This window comes from Hyla sarda, unplaced genomic scaffold (assembly GCF_029499605.1).
Source record: "Hyla sarda isolate aHylSar1 unplaced genomic scaffold, aHylSar1.hap1 scaffold_18, whole genome shotgun sequence".
NCBI classification, from domain to species: domain Eukaryota; kingdom Metazoa; phylum Chordata; class Amphibia; order Anura; family Hylidae; genus Hyla; species Hyla sarda.
In genome coordinates, this window is record NW_026608445.1 from 1,089,682 (window position 1) to 1,095,681 (window position 6,000).

Consider the following 6,000-nt stretch of genomic DNA (forward strand, 5'->3'; position numbering starts at 1 on the left):
TCCTCCCAAAAAAAAAATAAAAAAAAACGTGCACATCTTTTAAGCATTAGGCCTCACAAACACACAACCATAGTATCAATATGTACTACAGAACACTCATGAAAATATTTAGATTCACATTTATGCAGTTTATAGTGCTGCTTCCATGAAATATGCTTCCTTGCTGCATAGATAGATGGCAACAATAGTCCATCTCAGTACTTTGTACGTGACAATGTTTTGTGCATGTGTTGTTACCTTTATTAACTTGCTTTTCAATGTACAGAAATATGGAATGAGATGGTGATACAAATCTGCAAAGTAGTAATAATTACTTTAATTTAAAAAAATTATAATTATATGGTCAAATAAAATGATTATTGTGAGTATTGCTGCTTTGTAGATTTATATCACTATTAATATTGCAACAAAAATACATTATTTATTTTTACTATTATAACTACTACTATATTCATAATAATTAATAATAATAATATTTATAATAATAATAATCTTTCGGTCCTCTCCACAGGGAAAAAAAAAGCCATTGTAAAAATCAGAGTAGATATAAATTCAGATAAATGAATATTTCCATTAATCCCTTGACTCCTCTTTGGTTCCAAGACAATCATAGAATTGAAATAAAAAAGATGGAAAAGTGCTCCACTGTGAAGGACGGTATAAAAAAGGTGAGCCCCTATCAATAGAGCAACTCACCAGATGGTGTTGTGCTAAGGGAGAGGCACAACACTCTTGTAAGCATGTAATCCTTTCGGAAGGTTGTAGTGGAGATCCACCTAGGACTACAGCTTATCCCGCCCTTGGCAAAGCATAGGGAATGTATAAAGAAGATTGTGCACTTTTCCGGTGCACAGATAATAAGGATTTTTCAGAGCTGTCCACAACCAAGGTAAGTAATTTAGAATTTTTTTATTTTACATGTAACGCGTTTCAAGGACGTCTGAGGAAGAGGACGGAGCGTCCTTGAAACGCGTTACATGTAAAATAAAAAACTTCTAAATTACTTACCTTGGTTGTGGACAGCGCTGAAATATCCTTATCATCTGTGCACCGGAAAAGTGCACAATCTTCTTAAGACAATCATAGAGAAGACTATTGTTAAAATTATTTATACCATATAAATAGAAAGATGATAGATAGATAGTTAAAACAAAATACAGATTAATACAGGTTGCGATACATGAAGGAAGGTATCTATTAAACTTACTGTATTATTTATTTCTGTTGATCAAATACAAATGTTTTGGCTGCTTAAAAAAAAATATTAGCACAACTGTATGTTACTTTATTATACTTATTATTTACTTTATTATTTTCAGTTGTATGGTAAACTACATTATGAAAGCTCTGCCTCGTAGGGCCGAACAGTTGGCCAGCTCAGTTGAAGTATCTGTCTGTGACTATGAAGTAGAATGATGCAGGAAGCTCCTGTTGAAGGGAGCAAACATGAACTCCGCAGTGTTCAGTTATATATAATTTTATAATCATATCCTGATTGATCCCAGAAGAAGAAGGTTTCAACCACGGTCCCTACACAATTATGAGGTTCTAGACAATAATGTCCCCGAGCGATATAATGTTATTGGTTGTTAGCATTTTCTTAGAGTAAAAACAGCAGTGTTATTAAATATACTTCTTAAATAGTTTGTAAAGATAGAATGGATGAAGAGAGATTAATGTGTTATCATTGTTTCAGAGAAAATCCTAAAAAACTCTAACAGTAGCAATGAGAATCAAAGAAACAAAAAGGCGTTTTATGAATCAATAATTACACATTTATTAATTTACCATAGTAAGAAAAAAGAATATACATTTAAAATTCATAAAATGCATATATGGGGAGAATAAGGCTGGTGGAAAACCAAACAAGAAATGGAAGCATACATAGAAAATGTGACCACAATGTTGAAAATTGTAATGTAACAAGTCTAGGTACCACAAACAAAAGTGGGGTCTACAAAAAACGCCACAGGTAGAGGCCAAAAAAAGTGCCAGAAGTGCTGTGCAAAAAGTGGAAGGCAAAGAGATCACATAAATAAACATGTAGAGCTACAAAGTATTAGTATGCAATAGATATTAGCAATTATTACCAAGTGGTACAGACAGTTTGCTTCCACCACCCGATGTTTGCTCAAGGCTTCTTGATCATGTGCAATAACTATATGTGCAATAAGCGTGCTGTAACTATTTCTCCCTTATTTATATGCTGCATCTATTTATTGCTTGCCCTGGGATACGACATATTCATATAGATTGTTTTGTGCTGCTAATGTGCAGAGCCGGTGATATCACTGTTTTGTTGCTGTATTCCTCTCATTATTAAACGTTTTTTTATCTATTTGCATTGTCTTTTTCTACGGAATTAATACATTTGGTGTCTATGTGACACAATATTTGTTTATCTGGTAACTCAGTTTTTTCTTCTTTTTTGCTTTTTGTTGTAACAAATCAAGACAAGCAAATAACAGTAGTGGAGATTTCCAGACGAGGAGACATAATATGTGTACAATTACAAACATACTTTAGTTTTAAACACCACACTTGGGCTGCTGTCCCCTTGGCCTGGCCACTCAGCTTTAGGCTCCACTCTTACACTGTTATTACCAGCTCATGGAAACTGGTACATAGGAAGCCACCCTTGGCAGGACAGTCCATATAAGATATAAGCTAGAGAATGGCACCAAGTTCTCTCTATCAAATGTTAAAAAATGCACCAGTGTCAGGTCACCTGAACAAAAAAAGTGCAAACAACTCCAGTGGGAGATAAGCCAACGTAACTTAGAGCGAATGCTCGGTATGAGCACGGGAAACATTTTTCAGAACAGAGCCTAGAGAAGTGATGGCGAACCTATGGCACGCGTGTGACAGATGGCATGCCGAGCCCCCTCTGTGGGCATGCGGCCATAGTTCACCATTAGGGATGTCCGATATCCGGCATTTGCATGGTATCAGGGACTCATTTAATGTCCGCATCATGGCGTCCCATGGAGGAGCATATGACACACAAGTAAATCCACTTCCTCCCTCGCACCCAGCATAACGCTACAGAGGAAGCAGAGTGACGTGTATGTCACATGCTCCTTCATATACTCTATGTATATAAAAGACAGGCGGGCTCAGCACCATATAAAAAGGGGTGCTATTAAGCATATCAACCAACAAATGCTACACCAAAATAGAAAAAGAGATACGCAATATAATGCACACCCACAGTTACTATATTTCAAACGCCGTTCCATTGCCCATCAGAAACTTCCTCAGGGGTGTTGTCAGGTACCTGAGGAAGTTGCTGACGGGCAACGGAACGCGTGGGGTCTCTAGGGGGTCACCTGCCTGACTACTCCTCCATCCATTGTCCTCTACTGCTATTCCCCTGTGTTACTTATGAAGGATATTCAGGTTTTATGCAAACTACTAATGTTGTGGGGATAGGACTGTATAGGTATTACATTTTTGCAATATGATAGGCTAATAACCTATTTATTTGTGGAGGCAGGTGCCCTGGGTGGGGGTTTCCCCCCTTTCTATAGGGGGTCCCCCCCTTGTTTGTGCAGTGGCCATTTGGGCCTTTTAATTGATTTTAATTGTATTGTCTGCGTTTTGTATATGCCTATGTGCAATAAAGATTACAGCGTTTGAAATATAGTAACTGTGGGTGTTCATTATATTGCGTATCTCTTTTTCTATTTTGGTATGCTCCTCCATAAGACGCTATGATGCGGACGGGGGAAAGGGAGAACAGGGCAGAGGAGCGGCAACACCGGAGGACAGCCGCAGGTGAGCGCTGTCTTCAAGGGGGGTCCCTGTCCACAAGGGAAGGCCTGCTGTCTGCAAGGGGGTCCCTGTCCACAAGGGAAGGCCTGCTGTCTACAAGGGGGGTCCCTGTCTACAAGGGAAGGCCTGTTGTCTACAAGGGGGGTCCCTGTCCACAAGGGGGAGACTTCTGTCTACAAGGGAGGTCCCTGTCCACAAGGGGGGGCTGCTGTCTACAAGGGGGGTCCCTGTCTACAAGGAAAGGCCTGCTGTCTACAAGGGGGGTCCCTGTCCACAAGGGGGCGCTGCTGTCTACAAGGGGGGTCCCTGTCTACAAGGAAAGGCCTGCTGTCTACAAGGTAGGTCCCTGTCCACAAGGGGGGGCTGCTGTCTACAAGGGGGGTCCCTGTCTACAAGGAAAGGCCTGCTGTCTACAAGGGGGGGGGGCTGCTGTCTACAAGGGGGGATTCCTGTCTACAAGGGAGGGCCTGCTGTCTACAAGTGGGGTCACTGTCCACCAGGGAGGGAATGCTGTCTACAAGGGGGAGTCCCTGTCCACAAGGGGGGGGGGGCTGCTGTCTAAAAGGGGGGGTCCCTGTTTACAGGGGGAGGTCCCTGTCTGCAAGGGAAGGCCTTCTGTCTATAAGGGGTGTCCCTGTCCACAAGGGGGAGAAGGTGCTGTCTACAAGGGGGGGGGTCCCTGTCTACAAGGGAAGGCCTGCTGTTTACAAGGGCAACAAGAGGGAGCGCTGTGTTCAAGGGAGGGGCTGCTGTATTCAAGGGGGACAAGGGGGGTGCCGTCTACAAGGGAGGGGGGCCTGCTCTCTACAAGGGGGCGCTGTCTAGAAGGGAGACAAGGGGGGTGCTGTCTACAAGGGCGACAATGGGGGGTGTTGTCTCCAAGAGGGACAAGTGGGGGGCCTGCTGTATACAAGGGGGGGGCTGCTGTCCAAGAAGAAGAAGAGAGGAGGGGGATAACTGTTAAAAGTAAATAAATAAATGAGTATTTCTAAATGTATTAAAAATAAATAATCTGCAGCACCCCTAACCCCCCACACACACAGCACCCCTAACCCCCCCCCCCACACACACATCACCCCTACCCCCACACAAACAGCACCTACCCCACACAGCACCCCACACAACCACATAAACACAGCTGAACCCCACACAGCACCCATAGCACCCCCCACACACAGCACCCCTCAAACACAAACACAGCACCCCACAGACAAAAAAACAGCACCCCACAGACAAACACACAGCACCCCTCCAACACACACATCACCCCCACACACAGCACCCCTCAAACACACACATCCCCCCCACACACAGCACCCCCAAACACACACACACAGCACCTCACACACACACACACAGCACCCCTCAAAGCACACACACAGCACCTTAAGGGTAGAGGAGTGTTTAAACTAGGGACTTGGGGGGAGGGAACCTACAGCAAAGAGGGGGAAGATAGTGTAGATAGAGGGGTGGGAATTATAAATGTACCTGGGGGTGGAGCGGAGGGAGGGGTTAGAATAGTTAATAGGAATAGGCTTCATAGGAAAATAAAACTTACACCCTTGAATCCCATTAACCCCAATAACATAAAGGATGGAAGCCTAGCAAATAAAATGGGGGAGCTTGAGGCCTTGATACTGGAGGAACATATTGATATAGTTGGGGTCACTGAGACATGGCTGGACTCCTCGCATGACTGGGCTGTCAATCTGCAGGGGTTCACATTGTTTCGCAAGGATAGAATGAACAGAAAAGGTGCTGGAGTCTGTCTGTATGTAAGAAGTGGTATGAAAGTCAGTGTGAACGATGCCATAGTGTGTGATGATTTTGAGGAGGTGGAATCACTGTGGGTAGAATTACAAAAGGAGGGAAATACTGAAAAAATAATATTTGGGGTAATCTACAGACCCCCTAATATCACTGAAGAGATAGAAGTTCGGCTTCATAAACAAAGAGAGAGGGCCGCCCGGGCAGGTACAGTGGTAATAATGGGAGATTTTAACTATCCAGATATAGATTGGGGTCCGGGGTTGGCTAAAACTACAAAGGGGCGACAATTCCTAAATTTATTGCAGGATAATTTTATGGGCCAGTTTGTGGAGGACCCAACAAGAAGTGATGCCTTGTTGGATCTGATCATTTCCAACAACGCAGAGCTGGTTGGTAATGTAACTGTGCGGGAAAACCTTGGTAATAGCGACCACAATATAGTTACTTTTGACTTAA